The sequence below is a fragment of the Chrysemys picta genome, chromosome 11 (genome assembly GCF_011386835.1).
Source record: "Chrysemys picta bellii isolate R12L10 chromosome 11, ASM1138683v2, whole genome shotgun sequence".
NCBI classification, from domain to species: Eukaryota; Metazoa; Chordata; order Testudines; family Emydidae; genus Chrysemys; species Chrysemys picta.
In genome coordinates, this window is record NC_088801.1 from 65,531,242 (window position 1) to 65,554,918 (window position 23,677).

Genomic DNA, 23,677 nt, shown 5'->3' on the forward strand with positions numbered 1-23,677 from the left:
AAATAAGTACATTACTCGGTATAACGGGCCAGATTCTGATTCCCTTACATTGTGGTGCTACACGACTAGCCCGACTGATATCAATGGGTCTATGTCTATGTTAAGGAACTATTCAATATAATATGGTAGAATCTAGTCCTGTGCTGGCAGACAAAGGGGACACCTCTACAGAAGTCACCAAGAGGCACTTTGAAATGTATTTCAGCAAAAAGGAAACCAGTGGCCATAACACTTCACTTTTAAATAGAAGATTTCAAAGCAATCAACACGGAAGGTTATGAAAGGCTCATAGGGGAGCCTCAGCATAATATTTTATTTTTAATGCAATATTTTTTGCTGCAGTCAACATGAAGAGTGTTTGAACAGGGAAGTGGGGACTATATGGCATACAGCATACAGAATTATTTTTAAAAGGCACTTTTAGTCAAAGCAAGCACACTCTCATGCCAATTGCAAATCAGCGCTGCTGGCTGTTGAACATCACAACTGTACACTTTGAAGGATTAAGAGTTTCTGACATCAAAACAAAAGCTGTGGAAAAAACAGACAAATAAATCTCACAGAGCAAACAGTTATGAACCATATACCAAGCATGTCATGAAAAAGCAGATTGCTTTAGATGGTATCGTGAGCAAGCTTGCGTAATAACAATTGGAACCCAACCAACAAGTGATACTGTATAACAAGCCAATCGATCAGTCCCAGTGACATTCCAAGATACAGAAGTAGCAGCATCAACAGCAACAATAAAAGCTGACAGGTGCAGAGGAGCACCCGGTTTGGAGAGATGTATTTCTTAGGGGAGGATTTATTAAAGGGAATACTCTATATCCAAGTAAAGAGGAGTGGATAGAAGTTGATAAAAGTACAGGTAGGAACTGAAGAGAAACAATTAAATGAAAAAAGAGCCCCATTCAATTACATCACATGAAGGCAGACAACTAAATATTGACAGTGCTTGTATACAAATGCAAGAAGTCTAAATATTAAGATGGACTTGAGTGCCTGGTATTAACTGAGGATATTGATATAATAGGCATCAGAGAAACTTGGTGGAACAATGATAATCAATGGGACATGGGTATACCAGGATAAAAAATACACCTCTACCCCTATATAACGCTGTCCTCGGGAGCCAAAAAATCTTACCGCATTATAGGTGAAACCGTGTTATATCGAACTTGCTTTGATACGCCGGAGTGTGCCGCCCCACCCTCCTGGAGCGCTGCTTTACTGCGTTATATCTGAATTTGTGTTATATCGGATCGCGTTATATCGGGGTAGAGGTGTATATAGGAATGACAGAGTAGGTCGTGCTGGTGGGGGGATGGCGTTGTATGTGAAAAAACCTAATCAAATATAGTAAAAATCTTAAATGAAACAAATTATACCATAGAATCTCTACGGATAGAAATTCCATGATTGAATAATAAGAGTATAGCAGTAGGAATATACTACTGACCACCTCACCAGGATGGTGATTGTGAAGTGCTCAGGGAGATTGCAGAGGTTACGAAAACAGAAAACTCAATAATAATGGGGGATTTCAACTAACCCCATATAGATTGGGAATATGACACCTCAGGACAGGATGCAGAGATAAAATTTCTAGAGACCATTAATGACTGCTTCTTGGAGCAGCTAGTCCTGGAACCAACAAGGGGAGAGGCAATTCTGGATTTAGTTCTAAGTGGTGCACAGGATTTGGTCCAAGAGGTTAACCTTATAGTAACCATAATGTAATTAAATTTAACATCCCTGTAGGGGAGAAAATACGAAAGAAACCTACCACAGTAACATTTAACTTCACAAAGGGGAACATCACAAAAATGAGGAGGCTAGTTAAATGGAAATCAAAAGGAACACTCACAAGAGTGATATTCCTGCAAGCTGCATGGAAACTTTTAAAAACCACCATAAAAGAGGCTCAAACTAAATGTATACCCCATTTATTTTTGTAAAAAGTAAGAGTTCCAAAAAATGCCACCATGGCTAAATGGAGTAAAAGAGGTGGTCAGAGACAAAAACACGTCTTTGAAAAATTGGAAGTCAAATCCTACTCAGGAAAATAGAAAGGAGCATAAATTCTTGCAAGTCAAGTGTAAAAGTATAATTAGGAAGGCCAAAAAAGAATTTGAAGAGCAACTAGCAAAAGACACAAAAACTAATAGAATTTTTTGTTAAGTATATCAGAAGAAGGAAGTCTGGTAACCAATCGGTGGGGACAGGGGGCCATCGAGGTGCTGAAGGAGCACTCAAGGAAGACAAGCTATATGAATTCTTTGCATTGGTCTTCACTGCAGACAACGTGGGAGAGATTCCCACATCTGAGCCATTCCTTTTAGCTTACAAATATGAGGAACTGTCCTAGATTGAGGTGTCAATAGAAGAGGTTTTAGAACAAACTGATAAACTAAACAGTCGTAAGTCACCAGGGTCAGATACTATTCACCCAAGAGTTCTGAAGGAACTCAAATATGAAAATGCAGAACTATTAACTGTGATATGAAAACCTATCACTTAAATCAGCCTCTGTATCAGATGACTGGCAGATAACTCATGCGAGGCCGATTTTTAATAAAATGCTCCAGAGTTGATCCTGGCAATTACAGGCTGGTAAGCTTAACTTCAGTACCAGGCAAATTAGTTGAAACCATAGGAAAGAACAGAACTGTCAGACGCATAGATGAACACAATATGTTGGGGAAGAGTCAACACAGCTTCTGAAAAGAGAAATCATGCCTCATCAATCTATTAGTATTCTTTGAGGGGGTCATCAAACATGTAAAAGGAGGATTCAGTGGATATAGTGTACTTGGACATTCAGAAAGCTTTTGACAAGGTCCCTCACTGAAGACTCTTAAGCAAAGTATGCAGTTATGGGATAAGAGAGAAGGTCCTCTCATGGATCAGTAATTGGCTAAAAGATAGGAAACAAAAGATAGGAAAAATGCTCCATTTTCACAGTGGAGAGAGGTTAACAGTGGCATCCCTCAAGGATCTGTTTTGGGACCAGTGCTGTTCAACATATTCAAGAATGATCTGGAAAAAGGAGTAAACAGTGAGGTGGCAAAGTTTTCAGATGATAAGTTACTCAAGATAGTTAGGTCCAAAGGAGACAGCAAAGTGTTACAAAAGGATCTCCCAAAATCGGGTGACTGAGCAACAGAATGGCAGATGAAATTCAATGGTGATAAATGCAAAGTAATGCTAATCGGAAAAAAAATAATCCCAACTACAATTACAAAATGATGGGATCTAAATTAGCTGTTACCACTCAAGAGAGAGATCTTGGCATCATTGTGGATAGTTCTCTGAAAACATCTGCTCAATGTGCTGAATCACTCAAAAAAGCTAAGCGAATGTTTGGAACTATTAGGAAAGGGCTAGATAAAAAGATAGAAAATATAATTCCACTATATAAATCCACTGTACACCCACACCTTGAATATTGCATGCTGTTCTGGTTGCCCCACTTCAAAAAAGCTATATTAGAATTGGAAAAAGTATAGAGTAGGTCTATAAAATCATGAACGGTGCGGAGGAAAGTGAATAAGGAATTATTTACCCCTTCATATAACACATGAACCAGGGGTCACCTAATGATATTAATAGGAAACAGGTTTAAAAAAAACATAGGGAAGCACTTGATGCAATGCTTGTGGAACCACTGCCTTGGGAAACTGCGGAGGCCAAAAGTATAACCGGGTTCAAAAAAGAATGAGATAAGTTCATGGAGGACAGGTCCATCAATGGCCATTAACCAAGAGGGTTGGGGACGCAACCCCATGCTCTGGGTGTCTCTAAACTTCTGACTGCTAAGAGCTGGAACTGGACAATCGGGATGGATCACTCAATAAAGTTCCCTGTTCTGTTCACTCCCTCTGAAGAATCTGTCTCTGGTCACTGTTGGAAGATAGAATGGACCTCTGGTATGACACAGTATAGCCATTCTTATGCTCCTAAAAAGTGACCCTTAATTCATGAAATCCCGATAAGGCTGTAAATTTATATATTTCATGCTGTTTCGTGTACCCTGTGCTAGGTAATAACTTGAGAGGACTCCACGTTTCTGAAACTGAACTGGCTCATTATTAAGAGAATTATTTTCAGAGATGCTCCAACTGCAGCCTAACTTTCCAATGCAACCTCTAAACTCTTCCTGCAACCTGTGCTCCTCCCTCCAAGTTCCATGCAGTTTGCCATACTCATCTTCTTTCTTGTACATTTTTGCTACAACAACGTTCCCTAAAACAGAGGACTCTATGTGCACCTGTTAAATCCCTTCTCCGCTTAGACATCTTACAACGTGGCCTTAATTAGTTGAACTAGAGGGAAACATCCAAACCTGCACAGCTCTGGGATCACTCCTTAAGTCCTTATTTGGGCAAAACTCCGATTAATAATTTCAAATGAGAGGTTTACCTGAAAAAAATTTACGGAGCCAACCCTGTAATAACAGTCATGTGGGCAGATCCTTATGGCAGCATGAAGTTCCTTTTGCAGATTCATGACCTTCAGGATTGCATGTGCTTTTGGGAATATCCAAGTTAAACAACATATTGATTTTCCTCCACATCCTATTAACAAGGGCATAGTGGGCCATGTACAATATAAACAAAGCATAACAATGGAGGGAAGGGATGGGAGAAACCTATGATGTTCATTGCAACAGCACCATTTAAACATATATTATGCTGGAAACGTTGTCTGAAGACCTTCTCAAACCTGGCAGGAGCAGTATTATATATGTATGTTTAACCTTTGTATAAGATGCAGGAGTATTGCGAGCAACAAAATAATCTGCATTTCAGAGCTGGTGTCAACATCAACCAGTAGATTTAAGGTCAAATATTAAATGAACATTTTATGTGAGATCCATTGACAGAGCAATGAGACACCCTTACAATGGGGGGAGAGAGAGAGATTGATTTCTAAAAAACTACACTAAAAGTCTGATCCTGAGAAGGTTCTGGTCTGCGGTCCATGAGAATATTGAAATTCAACACCTGGCATGATCAGCCCCCCACAAATTGCAGGGATACAAAATGCAATCAGAATATAATTTGACTGGACAGGGTTGCGCAGAGGTCTGACTTTTTGTGTCTCTACTGGTACCCGAAAGTTCGCTACAAGGTGTGATTTGATGATGAAACATTAAAGGGGAAGAGCCAGTGCTAAAAAGGCGAAATCATAAACCTTGGATGCTTCCATGATCCTTATGCCCACCCTACGGATGTTAGGATCAGCTCTGACTAACCCATCATCGAAACCTCTTCACTGCAATGGTTTCCTCACTGAGGAGATCATTGGAAGTGTAATTACTAACAGGATCCTCTAACATACAATCACTCTCTGAATCAGCACTTATTGCCAGTAAGAACTCAAACGCACACTGCAAACAGTTGGGACACAGATAAATTGAGTAAGCCATTTTTGAATGTTAGCATGAATAAGGATCAGCCTGGTATTTATTATAATCATACCCCTCATCCTAACCCAGTATAATAACCACATACAGAGATAAACCTGTACTACACCTAGTCTTTACTCACATATATATAACATTAAATATACTTAGGCTTGGCAGAATTTCATGTTTATTTTTTTTATAATTTTGATGGATAATATCGATGTTTAATTTTAAGCTTCTTTAATTTTTAGTGAGTTACATTTTCACAGTTGCACGAAATTTGGTGTACTAAGCATTTTTTGTATTTTTATCCATTTAAATTTTCACCGTTGCAGAAAATTACGGGAGCGTCAGACAATAATGATTTAATGACAGTCTCTAATTAACGTTCTCGGGCAGTACTTTCCTTACTTTGCCTATCTGTAGATTTCTGTGATCATAGATGGAAATATTTTTTGTCGGTTTCAGTGTGCCAGGTGAAATCGACGTGTATCGATAAACATCGAATCTTTCCAAGTCTAAATATACTATAGTGTATATAGACAAAGCCTCTTTTACTGTTTGATTATGCAGCTGTGCAAATGCCATCATTCTTCATTTTGTAAATACACAGCATAAATGGCTGTCCAGAAATCTTGGGACTTCAACAAGATAAGACCAATGAGCAGCTGAGTAGATCCCAGACAGGCACGCAGTGGGAGGATGTTAGAGGAAGAATTTGTACTGCTCCAACAGAGCTTAGGAAGCCTGTCCCATAAATGTCTTCTCTAGCTGCTGGGGTCCTAAGAACTGCAAAAGAGAAGATCACATCTGGGCACCTTACAAGCTCCACCAAAGTAGGGTCAAAGTAAGCAACGCTGGTTGGGAATGGGGAGGGCCAGTGCTTCTCCTGTGCCCCCAGGAGCTCTGTAGCTGGGGGGGATGCTTCATGAGTTTGCTGGGGCTGCCACTCGTTCCGCAGGTCAGACATCTCTCCTCCTGCCAGCGCCTCAAGCTTAGTTTGAACTTTAACAGCCCTCCTGGCTGCAGACGCTTTCTCTTTCTCTTAATACACCAAAATTTCGTGCAACTGTGAAAATGTAACTCACTAAAAATTAAAGAACAAAACAGGCTGCTCCCTAAGGTAGAGAGGCACAACTCGAGCCAGCTTGTTCTAGGCTGACTCTTTGCAGATTAACTGCTGAGCAGCCAGATTGCACACTTTGATCAGAGCCCCCTCGCCTGCAAGTAGGACCAGGAAACCCTCTACCATTTAAAGTGACAGCTTGTAATTTTAACACAGTTTTCAATACGCCACACAGACCTTCTCTTCAGCCAGGGCTGACGCTTAGGAGACCCTCGCTTCCTGTACGTCCCCAGAGACAGAAGGGAAGTTAAAGCTGAACCGGAGTGATTTTGGTCAGGTTTGGGCTAGTTTAGCCTAGAGAGACTGCTGTGGCGGTAGAGTCCTCTGCCATATTGCACTTTACTGCATCATTCTGATGGCCTTGCTGAATAATCTAAGCCAAGTCTAATACTAGGAGGGCTTTGCCTACAAAGTGCATAGTACACAATATAGAATCATTTATATAACACCATACATTATCCAGGAGCTTTACTAACCTTGCATAGGGCCTGGTGCTGCTCCATAGAAGACAACAGCAAAACTCCTATTGCCTTCAGAGGTGCAGGATCAGACTCATAGGAAGATAAGATGGTTTTACTGAGAAGGAAGGCAGACAGGTAAGGGAGACTGGGAGTCTCCAAGGAAGAAATGGTACGTAGGTCCCTAACTCCCATTAAAAGTCAGTGACAGGCCTGCATCTGCCATTTGTGATTTTGAAAATGTCCCCTATAATTAAATACAAGAACATACGTATAGTTTGAATGGGCCAAATTCTCCTCTCAGTTATCCCCGGTGCAATGCCCATGACTCCAGCAGGGTAGCTTAGATGTAACTCAGAGCAGAGCTTGGTCCATTATACAGACTCAGCCCTAGTAAATCCAATGTGTATAATAAGAGGCCTTTCTCACATTGGTTAGGGATTGTTTGCTGAGGTCTCTAACTCTCAAACAGACGGCAACTCAGAGCCCTGAGCTCTAATGTATCCGTATCCTTCTGCGAGAAAATTGGCATAACAGAAAATGAGCTCTCACGCATTGGTAACAAATAAAAGCGCTCTGGGACAGAGGAAAGGAGACTTCTTGTCCAAAATTCCGGGGGTGAAGATAACACATGGAACAGCTTCGTGAGTTAAAGAAAGTGCTGCATTGCAGCAGAAAAGTCTCTAATAGGTTCATAAAGTATTAGGACTGCTGCTAACATAGGCATCCACAAAGGAGTGTAGCCAAGGAGTGCGTGGAAATAAAAGTATGTAGAGGGAGATCTTTTTAAAGAGCTTCTCAGATGTAACCCTGAGTTATACGTTTGTCCCCTGAGATTCCTTGCCTTCAGGAGGTGGGCACCTTTGCTGTTTTTTTACTTTATTGCCAAGCATTACTTTCTGTAGCTATCATTTGTCTCCCAGTTCCTGAGGGCAGTTGTTGAGCAGAGCTGCATTTTGTACAGCTCGTGATCGAGATGTTGCAAGTCTGGGCTGTTCAGACATTTTTATTTGATTTTTTTTTTTGTACTTTTTTGTACGTTTCAAAGTAACACCCGTTCAGCGCCAGACGCTCTTTGAGTCTTTCACAGTTGGCACAGGTTGCTTAGGAAAAGTCAAACTCTTTGATTTCAAAGGAGCCCTGTCTGAAGTCTGCTTCCATAAGGAGCTTGTATGACAATTTAAGGCTCCAGTTCAGAACAGCATTCCTATTCAGGAGAGCACTGAAGCATGTACTTAAGTCCCATTGAAGTCAAAGTGCACTCTGGGATAATTAAAAGGGATGAACTGAAGCAGGTGTCTAAGTGCTTTCCTGAATTACTGAGGCCCCAATCCTGCAAATTCTTAGGCCTAGTCCACACTTGAACGACTACTGGTATTAGAGGGGCGATTTAGTATAGACCATTAAAGATCCTGTGGCACTTTTGGCAAGAGGAGTTTGTCCCGCTGTCCTGGTCAAACATTTCTCTCCCTTCATTGTTCTAAAGAGTGCTATTAATCTCTTACTGCTTGTATAGACCAGCCCTAATGTACAGTTATACCAGTATAAAGGTGCCTTATACCAGTATAATTATTCCCCTTCCCTACAGGAATAAGCTATACTGGTATAAGCACTTTGATACTGGCATAACTGCGTCTACACTAGCAGGGTTGTACCACTTTAACTATAACACTATAGTTTAAAGCGGTAGAATTTGTGTGTAGACATTACTCATGTGCTTAATTTGTGAGCTTCATGGGACTACTTATGCACGTAAAGTCAAACATGTGCATAAGCATTTGCAGGATCAGGGGCCTAATTTTCCATGGCAATTTATTATTATTTTAAATAAAGTTGTACTTATTCTAAACAGTATTACCAGTGAGCAGATGTGCTGTAATAACTTCCCTGCTCCAGGTGTCCCTAAACCACTGACTCCCAGAAGTTGGGATGGATGACTGGGGATGGATCACTCAATAAATTGCAGTGTTCAGTTCATTTCCTCTGTAGCATCTGGCACTAGCCATTGTTGGAAGACAAAATACTGGGCTAGATGGACCATTGGTCTGACCCAGTAAGGCCATTCTTATGTTCTCAATGTGACTAGTTTTCTATTCTTGAGTACAAACTTCAACTTCTCTCAAAGTAGAATGGGAGGGAGGGAGAATGTTTATCTGACTATTCCTAGGAAGCTAAAGGAAGTCAAGGGAGGCCTGACTTACTCTGATAATAACTTCTGCTTACCACAGCCATACCATGCAGCAGAATCATCAAACAGGCATATGAAGCTAGGATATTTCAAGCCAATGTAGGATCTCATGGATATTAATCTGCAGAGCTGGCAGGAATACATCATCATCTTTTCTTTTTAATAACACGAAGCTTGCTTAATAACAGGAATCATCAGTAAAGAAAACTTGAAATGATAATCTCTCCTCCCCTTGCCCCACTAAAAATATAATATAATTCTACCTAGGGCTAAAGCTGAATACACTTTCAAGGGAGAGAGGCACCTTTTGTTGTCAGAAGCAACTGGCATCATCTAAATAGCTTTAACTCCCTGAGATAACTATGTGGAGGAAGAACTGAAGTTGCTCTGCAATATATTGACTCAACTGCACAGGATTTTTTTAAAGACTCATTCACTGCAGAAATATGATTTGCTACATGGTTCTGTCTACGAAACTAGACGTACAGGTCATTACCACAGTGAGGAGATAGCAAGGGATGATAAAAGAATTAAATCCAATTGTCAGATACAATCGAACTAGGAATTTACAGCCTGCACTATTCAATTCTTCCACAAGATCAGTTGCTAACGTGTTCTGAAAATGCCTACAGTTCAGTGAGCTAACATGGAGGCTGGGGATTCTGCACTGTAGCCTGACCTCTGGCCTTCAATTTGGGGGTGGTTTCACCCATCAGGCTTTATGTGGGTGAAGAGAATGTCCCCCTTGGTGGATTTCCTCTGCATGAAAGAAGAGAAGGACTAAGTTATTCTAAAGCACATGTCCTTCCTCCCTGCTCTCTGAGAGCCTGTCTTCACTGCAGAGTTAATTTAAGTTATAATTTTGCCCTGAATTTGAGTCCCATCCACACACAAAAAGCCTTAACTCGAGCACGATGGTGCTTTTAACTCAAGTTGGCCGGCTCAAGAAGTGGGTACAGGTTACAGCTCAAATTAACACAACTCGTCAACAGCTAACACAATTGCTCTGTGCTGCTCAAGTGTTATTTTGCAGTATGCCAGTGTCACGCAAGATAAGTTAACTCCTCCTGAGTTAGCCTAAGTGTAGATAACAAGTCAGTTCTGCAGTGGAGACGTAGCCTCAATGAGATACAAAATTAAAGGAGTTAAAACAGAACTGGACAAAATGGGTCAAGGAAATAATATGGAAAGGAAACAAATTAGTGATCAGTGAGATAAAACTTTAGATTCACCAGTTTCAAAGAATATGCAGGCTGGGCTTTAAGCTACTCCAGAATGGTATGTGATTCATAAAGAGAGAATGATGGAGCTGGAGGGGGGAAAAAATCAAAAGCGAAACAAAGTACATATTGACTTTGAAATGCCCAGATTCAGTTCCAGTTTTAGCAGTTTCATTTCAGCCCTTCATTCTCCCAAGGCAGATAAATGGGATACTGTGTCTTTACTGCTTGGAGATTTGGGGGATGGGACCTTTAAAGCCAACGTGTCTGCTGTGGATGGACATTAAAGATCCTGTGGCACTTTTTGCAAGAGGAGTTTGTCCCACTGTCCTGGTCAAACATTTCTCTCCCTTCTTTGTTCTACAGCGTGCCATTCATCTCTTACTGCTTGTCCCACCCCAGAGATAGCTGTATATCAGGTGTTTGAAATGAGCGACAGTATATAAATGTGTAAAATGGCAGTAATAGTGAGACACACAATTGGCTCTCTTAATGGCTCTCCATGCGTCTCTGGACCCTCTCAGCTGTCGGGCTTGGACGGAAACATTGCCTGAGGGTAGTGAGAGAATGGGTTATCAGTGAGGTGGGGGTGGGCGTGAGCCCGGTCAATAGGGGCAACCCCTACCAAGATCTGAGCCTTTTCTCACACGCCCGTTAGAGCTCGACATTATGCTGTTTGGGACCCCTCTTTGAGGAAAGCCTCTGGATTGCAAGTCCAACCGCTACCTCCTCGTGGTGAGAGTCGGTAACTGGCTTGGATAGCCAGGCGGATTGCGGAGGACGAACCCACATCCCACATTTAGTGGGGTGTGGGATGGGGTTGGGCAGCCCCATATGGTGCCACATGGATGCCCCCCTGGTAAGGGTAGCCTCCCCCAGGTACGGGTTGACTCCCCCTGGTAAGGGTTAGATTCCCCCTGGTAAGGGTAGTTTCCCCCAGGCACGGGTTAGTTTCCCCCTGGAAAGGGTAAGTTTCCCCCAGGTACGGGTTAGTTTCCCCCTGGAAAGGGTTAGTTTCCCCCTGAGAAGGGTAAATCTTTTAGCTATGGAAAAAAGTAATTTATATTTTTATACCGGATTGGCGCTGGACCGGGTTAATAACGCCCCCGCTGTTGGCTTTGATGCCCCGGCTGACAGTGTTAAATATATTAGGGGTGTGATCAGGGTCGCTGGACCAATGGATAAAATGGTGTGGACTATAATGAAGTCTCATGAGAATGAGAGTGAGAATCAAGTCCTCCCAGTGGAGCATGGAGAGGAGGTAGAGGAGAATGTTTGTGATGATCATGGTGAGGAGATTTTATCTATCTTACCGATGGTTTTTACAAGGGACACTTTTAATGATTTAACTATGGACAGTTTTAATCCAGATTTTAAGTATTTAAGTACATTTGATGATCCATATGTTAGGGAATCAAGTACTGATTTTAATAGGGATCGTAATAAGGATCTTAACAGTATTGGTAGTAATATAAATATATTAGAAAGTAGTTCGTGGAAGGATGGGGTTTTTTATTTAGAGTATCCCGTTGATAGTTTTAATTGTCCAATATGTCCCCAGATATTACCAACATTTGGTAAATGGGCCAAACACATTAATGTGGTTCATAAAAGTAAAGCCATACGAGTTGTATGTAGTAAATGTGGAAAATCTTCTCAATATCATAATATAGCTTGCCACTACCCCAAGTGCATACCCAAGAAGGCGGATACCCCAATGAAGAGCCATACGTGCTCGGTCTGTGGGCTTGGTTTTCATACTAGATCTGGATTGAGCCAACACTGTAGACATAGACACCCTGCTGTGAGGAATGAGCAAAGAAAAGAAGATATGGCTGCTAAAAGTAAGATCAAAGAGGGATCGACTAGATCTCGTATATGGACTAAAGATGAGGTTGCGCAGCTTATACAGTTGGAAAGGAAATATATTGGGAAAAGGAATATAAATAAATGTATTGAGAGCGAGATGAGGACCAAAACGAATAAACAAATATCAGATAAAAGACGAGAATTAGCAAAGAAGAAGTTAGTGGTAACAGAAGATAGGGAGGAAGTGACTGAGGTAGAGGACATTAGAGTAAATATATTAGAAATTCCGCCCCCAAGAGAGAGGATTTTCCCACTAAAAGGACATCCAGAAGTGGATTTAGTGGAGAAAATATGTAAACGGGGAAAACAAAGTAGGGAGGGAAGAGAAATAATAAATAGTTTAGGGGAAATTGAAGGATTATTAAAGGAGGATTTAACAAAAGCTCTCGGATGGGCAATGTTGGAAAAATTATGTTATTCATTAGTAGAGGGACAGGACCCTAGAAATGAAAGTCAAATAGAGTTGAGGAATAAAGGAAAAGGGAAGATTAGAAAGGAGGGGAGAAGGAAGCAATTTAATGCAATTAGGAGATATGCTACAAAGAAAGCTAAGTATAAATTCTATCAACAATTATTTGATAAGGATAGAAGAAGATTGACTCGCATTATAATGGGAGAGCCAGATAAGGCTAAGTGTGCTATCCCTATGAAAGAAATTGAGGAATACTATGTAAATATTTTGGGAACAATTGGACATGGTAATATGATAGGGTGGCCATCATCCACAGAGAATGCGGATAATGATATATTAATGAGTCCGATCTCTGTGGATGAGATTAGAATAGCTTTAACAGAAATAAGAAAAGATAGTGCTCCTGGCCCAGATAAAGTAAAAGTGAGCAATTTGTGGGATATTTTTAATTTAGACTCCTTAATACTTACAAAAATTTTTAATATATGGTTTCTAAATAGACAGGTACCAGATGAATTTAAGAAAAATAGAACGATTTTAATACCAAAGACACAAGATGAGGAGGAAATGAAGAAGTTAACATCTTGGAGACCATTGACAATTGGGTCAGTTTGGATTAGAATCTATACCAAAATATTAGCAAAAAGACTGGTGGAAACAGTTAAGATATGTAGTAGACAAAAAGGGTTTATATCCGCCCCTGGGTGTGAGGAAAATATTGCTATATTAGATAATTTGATTAAAGGGGCTAAACGAAATGGGAATGAAATTGCAATAGTGTTCGTAGATTTGGCTAAAGCATTTGATTCTGTGGGACACGGACATATAATAGCCGGGTTGAGAAGATTTGGTATAGATGAACATTTTATAGATATTATTAGGGACCTTTATGATAATTGCACAACTAGGGTATGGGTGGGTGATGAAGCTACTGAGTCTATTTTAATTAGGAGGGGGGTCAAGCAGGGTGACCCGTTGTCCCCAATTTTGTTTAATATTGCTATGGATCCCCTTTTAACTAGATTAGAAGTAGAAGGAAGTGGTTTTTATGTTAAGGGTAATAGTGTCACGTCATTGGCTTTTGCCGATGATGTGGCAATTTTAAGTAGCTCATATAAAGGAATGATCAAAAATTTGGGTATCTTAGAGGAGTTTTGTAAAAATACTAATCTCTCTGTTAATGTGAAGAAAACGAAAGGCTTTCATATTTTAACTAAACATAAAACCTATGTAGTTAATCCTAAGGATAACTGGCAGATAGGGTCAGAGAAGATTGAATATGTTCAACCAGGGGATTTTGAAAAATATTTAGGGGCTAGAATAGATCCCTGGATAGGTGTAGGGGGACCGGTACTTAAAGAAAAATTGAAAGATTGGAGTGAGAATTTAATTAAGGCCCCATTAAAACCGGCCCAAAAAATATTAATTTTACAGACATACATCTTACCGAAGCTATTTTATAATCTTCTTTTAATAGAACCCCCTTTTAATCTTTTAGACGATCTTGATGTGTTAGTTAGAAAAATAGTTAAAGAGATTTTACATTTACCTCAGTGTACCACAGATGGGATATTTTATTCTAGAGGTAGGGATGGTGGTTTAGCTCTCACTAAGTTTAGTGTGCAAATCCCAAATATGTTAATTCGTAAATGGAGGAGACATATTGTCTCGAGAGATGATTGGATGGACCTATCTTATCTATATGCAGGAGAAAATCTTGTGGATAAAATATTGTCATTTAGTGCAGTAACATCTCATCCCAAGAAATGGAGGGAAGAGGAATTTTTAAGATGGTCGGAACTGAGATGTCAGGGAATAGGGATAAAATATTTTAAAAATGATTTAATTAGTAATTCGATTTTTAGAAACTCTAGTAAAGTTAAATCGTCAGCGTATATCGCAGCATTGCAGCTTAGGGCAAATATTTATCCCACTAGGGAGACATTAGCAAGAGGAAGAGGAGGTGTGAATGCTCTTTGTAGATGGTGCGGTAAAGTGCGGGAGACTGTTCCCCATATCTCAGGACAATGTTATAAGACTAAGAATGCTAGGATAAAAAGGCATAATAGAGTAGTGTCTGCAGTTGTGGATAAGGTTGGTAAATTAGGGTGGAAGGCAATGATAGAGCCCCATTTGAGAAATAGTAAGGGTGAGTTAAGAAAGCCGGATATTATATTTATAAAAGGAGATACAGCAGTGGTGGTTGATGTTACAGTGCGATGGGAGGATAATGCCGGAAGTTTGGAACAAGCCCACAGTGAGAAGGTGGCTTATTATCTTGAGTTAGAGGAAGAAATTAAAAACTTAACGGGAGGTAAAAATATCCACTTCTTTGGTTTTGTGCTTGGGGCACGTGGCAAGTGGAGTGAAGGTAATAATGATTTGTTACAATTATTGGGAATGGACAGAAGTAAAAATTTTAAGGAGAGTATATGTAGACTTGTTTTATATTCCACTATTGGTATGATGGCTATATTCAGTGACAGGTAAAGATCCCGGAGTTTCCATTCCGTGTATCTTGCCAAAACTAAATTTTAGCTATTTTGGTTTCCATGCTCTAAATTTTCAAATTTTTAATATTGTTTTGAATATTAACATATTTAGTGTTATTTAATATCTGCCCTTCAATAGAATGGTTTTAACTATATAATAAATACTTATTAATGGATGAAATTCCAATTTAAATCATTAGTTTATTTATTTATTTTAACTACTGGATGTGGATGCGGACTGGCCGCATATAGTAACCAGGAAAGGGCAGGTAGTCACGCCTGTACATAAATAGGAATCTAAAAATTGTATTCCCTTCCTCTGCTGGGAATAGGGTTGCCAGTTGTCCAGTTTTCGACCAGAATGCCTGGTCAAAAAAGGACCCTGATGGCTCTCCATTGGGCTGATAAAAGTCCAGTTGGCTGGGTTTGCAGGGTCTCTACCTGGCTCCGCGTGACTTCCCAGAAGCGGCAGCATGTCCCTCAGCTCCTAGGTGGAGGCGCGGCCAGGGGGGCTCCACATGCTGCCCCCGCTCTGAGAGCTGCTCTGCAGCTCCCATTGGCCAGGAACCATGCCGTTTGGGAGCTGCGGGGGCAGTGCCTGCAGATGGAGGCAGTGCACAGGGCCGCCTGGCCATGCCTCTGCTTAGGAGCTGAGGGACATGTCGCAGCTTCTGGGGAGCGCCCTGAGATAAGAGCCCCCTGGAGCCCGCACTCGAACCCCCTCCCCTGCCCCAACCCTCTGCCCAGCCCTGAGCCCCCTCCCACATCCAAACTCCCTCCCAGAACCTGCACCTCGCACCCCCTCCTGAGTCCCCTCCCAAACCCAAACTCTCTCCCAGAGCCCGTACCCCACATCCCCCTCCCTCACCTCAACTCCCTGTCCCAGCCCTGAGCCCTCTCCCACACCCAAACTCCCTCCCAGAGCCTGAACCTCATCCCCCTGCCCCAGCCCAGAGCCCCCTCCCACACCTTGAACCCCTTATTTCTGGCCCCACCCTGGAGCCTGCACCCTCAGGCCAGAGCCCGTACCCCCTCTATACCCCACCCCCTGCCTCAGTCCAGAGCCCCCTCCCACACCCAGAACCCCTCAGCTCCACCCCCCAGCCCGGAGTCCTTTCCTGCACCCCAAACCCCTCATCCCTGGCCCACCTCAGAGCCTGCACCTCAACCTCCTGCCCCAGCTCGGTGAAAATGAGCGAGTGAGTGAGGGTGGGGGAGAGCGAGTGACAGAGGGAGGAGGGATGGAGTGAGCGGGGGGTGGGGCCTCAGAGAAGGGCAGGGCTGACTCCAGGCACCAGGCAACCAAGCATGTGCTTGGGGCGGCACCTGGTAAGGGGCGGCCAATCTTGGGGAGGCGGGGGGCAACGCGGCGCGGCGCTCGGCGGGGCGGGGCGGGGGTTCCGTCAGCGCGGCACTCGGGGGGGGGGTGTATGGCGGCGTGGTGCTCCGTGGGGGACGGGGGGTGTTTGGCAGTGTGGCGCTCAGCGGGGGGTGTTTGGCGGTGCTCCGCGCGGGGGGGGGGCTTCAGCACTGCAGCACTGTGCAGGGGGCGGAGGTGTTCGGCGTTGCGGTGCTCGGTGGGGGGCAGGGGTGTTCGGCAGCGGGGCGGGGGGCGTTCAGCAGTGTGGCGGGGGGGCGGGGGCTGTTTGGAGGCGTGGCACTCCACGGGGGTGTTTGGCAGCGTGGCGCTCGGTGGGGGGCGAGGGGTGTTCGGCAGCGTGGCGGGGGGCGGGGGCTGTTCGGCCGTGCTCCACATGGGGGGGTTCAGCAGCACGGTGTGGGAGTGGTTCGGCAGGGGGGCGCGGGCTGTTCGGCGGCGCGGCGCTCGGCGGGGGGTGTTCGGCAGCGCTTTGCGCGGGGGGGAGGTTCAGCAGCACGGCAGGGGGTGGAGAGTGTTCAGCAGCTCAGCGGGGGGCGGCAGTTGTTCGGTGGCACGGCACTCGGTGTGGGGGGGCGTTACGGCGGGGCGGCGCTTTTTTTTGCTGCTTGGGGTGGCAAAAAAGTTAGAGCCGGCCCTGGAGAAGGGGCAGGGTAGGGGCAGGGTACCAATCACAGTGAAGAGATAACCAAATAGTTCTTGGTTCTCCAGTTACCAAAAACCATTGGGAGAGGTTGTAGGAGGAATTTAGTAAAGTAAGGACTTCTGGGTAGGAGGTAATTCTCTAGCTCTCTGCTAAACCATTTGGAGTTTGGTGCCTCTCTGCTTGCTCTACCATGTCTTATTACTCACAAGGGCTTTTAACGGTAGCACCAACCAGACAGGTGCTCTTTAAAGGCCGTTTTCTCTCCATCAGCATCAATGCAAGTAGAGGAGAAAGCAAGGCAGAAGCCACTGGGGATTCCAGTATGGGGAAGGGACCAATTAGCTCTGCAGCATGTTTCCTTCCAGTTTGATGAAACCCTTTCACAGTTACACTACAATGCCTGGGCTCTGTAGATTAGGCTTTTAACCATAGGGTTTAATAACAGCTAGGTGAAACTGGGCTGAGCATGGCTTGTCCTTCTCTGAAGTATGTTCAGCACTGGTTCAGATACAACCATTGCTAACATATGATGGCAACGTTTCCTAATGTAAAGAAGGCCTTTAAATACTAACTTCTTAGTAACCCAAACTTTTCTTGATGGTCAATTAATACTCATTGCCAACTAATTAAAGTTAAGTGACTGGAAGCAATACAATTCATTATAACAAAGATTGTTAATATGTAACTTTGTTTCAAAAATCAGAATCCTAATAACCTGTGCTACACATGACAGTATGTAAAAGAATCTTCCTATTCCTGAATATTGGCGTTTGTAGGGGATTCAGATTTAAAGCCACAGATGGTCAAAAACTCATGAGAACTACTGGGTACTTTTCAAAGATGGTTCATATGTGAGCACTTTCCATTTGAAAGATTTTTGTCTAATTTTTCTCCTCCCTGACATTAGTCTTTGCAATTGTACTAGCACTAGGGCCTTCCTCTGAAAAGTTAGGTGGGCAAAACAGGTCCTCAAAAGGGAATTTCCAATGCAACTTTAACTATGGAGCTGTGACTCAGATTCCAAGGCCAGAAGGAACCATTGTGATCATCTAGTCCAACCTCCTGTATAACACACGCCCTAGGATTTCCCCCCAATATTCCTAGAGCAGACCTTTCAGAAAAACATCCAGTCTTGATTTAAAAATCACCAGTAATGGAGAATCCCACCACGACCACTGGCAAATTGTTCCAATGCTTAATTATCCTCACTGTTAAAAAATTAAACCTTATTTCCAGTCTGTATTAGTCTAGCTTCAGCTTCTAGCCACTGGATCATGTTATACCTTTCTCTGCTAGACTGAAAAGCCCACTATTAAATATTTGTTCCCCATGTAGGTACTCACAGACTGGAATTAAGTCACTCTAACCTTCTCTTTGTGAAGCTAAATAGACTGCGCTCCTTGAGTCTCTCACTAAAAGGCAGGTTTTCTAATTCTTTAATCATTCTTGTGGCTGTACTCTGAACCTTCTCTAATGTAGCAACATCCTTCTAGAATTGTGGGCACCTGAACTGGATGTAGTATTCCAGCAGCAGTCTCACCAGGGCCAAATGCAGAGGCTACTTTCTTACCAGTGCTTTCTTAATACTCCACAGTTATAAGTGAGATAACCTGGCTTTCCTGAAACATTAAGCATGTGTAAAAGCCTCAGTTCCTCACATGGCCAGTAGAATAATAAGCGATGTGTTACCCGCCCCTCCCTGCTACCACTGACCTCTTGCCAACACAATTACAATTGGGAAGGTATATTGTGTAGTGCATGCACTCTCTCCAAGAAGTGTATTTAAAATGGATTACTTCTGCTCCTTAGGCAGACGATCAATAGAGATGTGGACTGCAATAAGTACAGAGATGTCTGTGGGCTGCGGTAGTTATCCTCTGTCTCTTTAGAAATTAATTAAAAATCGATGATGTGTGCAGCCTATTAATAAGGCAACCTCCAGATTAACAGATCCAAGCCCAGCCTTCTCTGGGTTGCAGTAAGTGTAAGGCAGAGTGCAAACTTCAAACAATAGAGTAAGTATTCTGACCTTCTGTTAGAAGACTCAGGATTTCATTGACTCACCATATTCCCCCACTAATTCTGGCCTCGATAAACTATGCACTACTTGTTTGCGAGTGGTTAAGTAGGAAGAATACATGCATAAAGAGTTTAAAGTCTATATATTTATGTTGTTGACTTTCTGTGCAAGACCCTCATTGTAATGCACAACCTGTAACAGCCAGCACAGAGCTAAAGGATCCCAGCAACCACCTTCTGGAAGAGGGATAACTTTGTAGGAGCAATGTCATTGGTGTGAGCTGGTGCTATTGAGCATGCACACTGTTTATCTGACTTCCCTGACAAAGTTCTGATGAAAACAGCTTGCCATCCTGAGAATACTAATTACCTATTTACCGCTGATGAGGGAGATTAGTTGAGGTGATTGTGCTAACAGTGTCTGAATGTGGACTGGAGACAGGGCATTCTTGTTGCTGGTCTCCAACTGTCACAATTCTTCTCTCTGGTACTGCATTCAGAGCTTGAGTTTGTTAGCACTCAAAGTACTGTATAAGGCACATAGAAACACAGAATATCAGGGTTGGAAGGGACCTCAGGAGGTCATCTAGTCCAACCCACTGCTCAAAGCAGGACCAATCCCCAGACAGATTTTTGCCCCTGCTCCCTAAATGGCCCCTTCAAGGATTGAACTCACAACCCTGGGTTTAGCAGGCCAATGCTCAAACCACTGAGCTATCCTTCCTCCCTAGACAAGCCCTTGACAGATGGATCTAAAAGCCCCACCCAAGTCCAGGGCTCCACTGTGCTAAGCACTGCGCATGTACATAGTAAGAGACAGTCCCTGCCTCATACAGCTTACAGTCTAAATACACAAAGTACCGCTGTTCCCATTTTACATAGAAGGAGCTGAAAGATTAAGTGATGTGCCCAAATCACGAGGTGTCTGCGACAGAGGTGGGAACAGAACTCAGCGCTCCAGAATCCCAGTCCAGAGTTTTAACCACAAAACACATCTTGCCTCGCTAATCTACCATATTGTCTTGTCTATTCTTTCTGATTTCCTTCCGGGGGATCAGCATTGCCACTCATGGTGTGCTGTTATAAACTGAAGGCTGGGTTTTAACGTGTGACATTGTCCAGCTGTCAGGGTATAATGTAAATTATTGCAATAAAATATATACAACACTAATTCTTTCCTATGGGAATAGATTCTGCCCATCTATGGGAGATGTTAGGATAGTTGAAGAATTTTAGATGACATTTAGCCTCTCCTACCCTTTGGCAGGGCCTGTTGAGTACACAAAAGCTATGTTGTTGCTGCTTAACTTGTGTGTACAGATGAGAATCATACAACTTAGACTGTAAACTCCTTGGGGCAGGGAACATCTTTTTGTTATGTGTTTGTACAGCGCCTAGCACAACGGTGCCCTGATCCATGCTGAGGGCTCTTAGGCACTACAGCAACGCAGATAACAACTGGAGGACATCAGATTTGCATTACGCAAAAATATTTCTATTTGTCCCTGAGAACAGTTGAAATGGGACCTTTAGACCCCAGGATGTACATTTTATGAAAGCATTTTTGGTTCAATAAAGAAGATTCATATTACCCCATATTCTCATCAATTTCAGACCCAAGTGAAGTTTTGCTTAGTGGTCCCTTTAGGTCAACATTATAGGTGAGCCACTGTAACTTGCCTTAACCGTAAATGTACTTATGAAGAGCTCTTCTGAATATGCCCCTCAGTCCTGCGTGTTGTGGCTAACAGCTTGTTCAATAATATTCAGCGGCTTGCTGCTTTGGAGCTCCCTTCAGGAATGTGAAGATGTCGCACTCCTTACTTATGGGGTCTTTGGAAAGTGCCTCTTAACGCTTTAGTGTGGGTGATGGGTTGTCCCATGAAGTCCTACTGCTTGAGAGCCACGGCTTTAATATATCCGTGTGCATTATACACAGTGGGACATGGAAGCAGCTGTTTCCCATGGATCTATCATCTGGACAAGCTATTCCATTCCACAGCCAGGGCCGGCTCTAACTTTTTTGCTGCCCCAAGCAGCAAAAAAAAGCACCGCTCCCCGAGTCCCCCGCCGAGCGCCGCGCCATGCCGCGCCACCCCCCCCAGCGCCGCCCCCCCGGAACACTCCCCCCCCCAGCGCCACGCCCCGCGCCGCTCCCCCCGCCAAGCGCCGTGCCGCCGGAGCCCGCCCCCCCGCCGAGCGCTGCCGGAACCCCCCTCCCCCCGAGTGCTGCGCCGCCGGAGCCCGCTCCCCCCGCCAAGCGCCGCCGGAACCCCCCCCCAAGCGCCGAGCCCTGCCCCGCCCCCCCCGCCGAGCACCGCGCCGCCAGAGCCCGCCCCTGCCCCCCACCGCCGGAACCCCCCCCAGCGGAATGCCACGCCGCGCCACGCTCCCCCCCCCCCCGCCGCCCCTTACCAGGTGCCGCCCCAAGCATGTGCTTGGGTGCCTGGTGCCTGGAGCCGGCCCTGTCCACAGCCAATTATGTGTTCTACAGGGAACTGGGATGAGGGTACAAATATTTTACTCTGGTTTAATTTCTGTGTTTTCTGAGCAGGGCAAGTATCCAGGTACCTCGTGGAAGCTACGCTATTGGGTCACAACACCTTTTTCTATAACAGAAAAGACGAATGTCTTCGATGTAGTTTAAATACTTTCAGTACTCTGATTCAAGAGTTCTTGACTAAATTAAAGCCTTGAACTTCCAACCTCTGTTGCCATTAGGTTTCTGCACATTTTTTAGCCATCAACAGCACCGGTAACCATAGTTACGTATTTCATACTAGCTTTTCTTTTTAATTGAGAAACTTGTAGTGGTTTATGGAACAGGACAAACTGGTCAAATACTCAGTGTGTGCCGATGGATAATAGCTGGAAAAAATATGAAATAGGTTATTAGCATAATTCAATGAGCCTAGATATCATAGGGGTGGAGTGGGTGAGAGAAACACATTTTGATTTCAAGAGTCGGATTTTTTTCCCAACTAAAATTACCATAGACTGTGGCAGTTGTATGTTGACAGCAAGAGCACACAGAGTAACAGTCAAGATGCCACATTAGTTCTGTGCATTCAACCTGAACACCCTTTGTTGAGTGTTTAATAAGAAAATACATTTAAAAAAAAAAGTCATGACACTGTTTTAAACAGGTGTAATTTACGCAGGCATACATGAAAAGGCTGTGATTGTCCTCATCCTCCATGTCCTTGGGGAGCAATGAGTCAGGAGAGGAAGGATGGTTAGGGTGCCAGGCTGGGACTTAGGAGATCAGAGTTCTGATACCTTCTCTGCCACTGACTTCCTGTATGACCTGGGGCAAATCACTTAAATACATAAATATAAAATAAATACATGAAAGAGTGGTTCAGAAACTATGGCAACAGGGGCCATGTAAGTGCCTGAGATGGACAGATAATCCAAGAGCTTGTCCACATGGTGTCTAGTCTGCACTAGAGGCTTGTAAATTCTCTTTTGCAGTAGTGTGCTGTGCAGTAGCTGGCCCACGCAGAGCCTGCTGGGCTGTGCTAGAAGTTCCCTGGTGCACGCTAACATAGCACTGCATGAAATGGGACTACATTACCACTTATTAGCGAATGTCTAGTACACGCCAGCAGGATCCATGAGGTCCAGCTAGTATACACTAGAATTTACATCCGTCTAGTGTGGTCTAATTCACCATGTAGACAAGCCCTAAACAGAGGAATACCTGTTGTAGTAGCACAGTACAGTCTAATGCATGTGGCCAGCAGGCACATGTAGAACAAGTGATAGGTAGCTATCAGTTATTGTAAAGGCCACAATGGCTATGAGGGACTTCCAGCAAGATCACAAAGCACAAGTGTTTAGCTCAAGAAGACAGGAGTGTCTCTGGGTGAAAAGCTCTATAAAGAATCTCTCTCTCCCCATTCAAATTTTCTTTTCTTTTCAATGTCACAGTCATGAATTACAGAGACTGGTAGCAGAGAGGTGCTCTCTCCCTGCTGTGATCAGGGCCGGCTCCAGGCACCAGGCACCCAAGCACATGCTTGGGGCGGCACCTGGTAAGGGGCGGCGGGGGGAGCACGGCGCAGCATTCCGCGGGGGGGGGGTGTGCTCCGGCGGCGTGGCGTGGTGCGGCGCTGGGGGGGGCGGGCTCTGGTTGTGAGGGGCTCGGCGAGGGGGCGCTGGAGGGGGGTTCCGGCGGCGCTTGGTGGGAGGTGGGGGGGGGGCTCCAGCGGTGTGGCGCACGGCGGGGGGGGCAGCGTGGGGCTCGGCACTCGGGGGGTTTCCGGCGGCACTCAGCGCAGGAGGGGTGGGGGCGGGCTCCGGCGCTCGGTGGGGGGGCGGCGCGGTGCTCGGCGGGGGGGCTTAGGGGCAGCACTTTTTTTTGCTGCTTGGGGCAGCAAAAAAGCTAGAGCCAGCCCTGGCTGTGATATGAGCAGCCAGGCACAAAATCAGTGCAGGGGAGTGAGGCCCTTAT

General features: G+C 44.1%; 1 protein-coding gene across 9 annotated transcripts in view; it reads right to left on the bottom strand.

Moving 5' to 3' along the window:
• The window catches only part of ERBB4 (erb-b2 receptor tyrosine kinase 4), a 986,993-nt gene that overhangs the window by 39,339 nt on the left and 923,977 nt on the right, over positions 1–23,677 (bottom strand). The window lies entirely within an intron of this gene.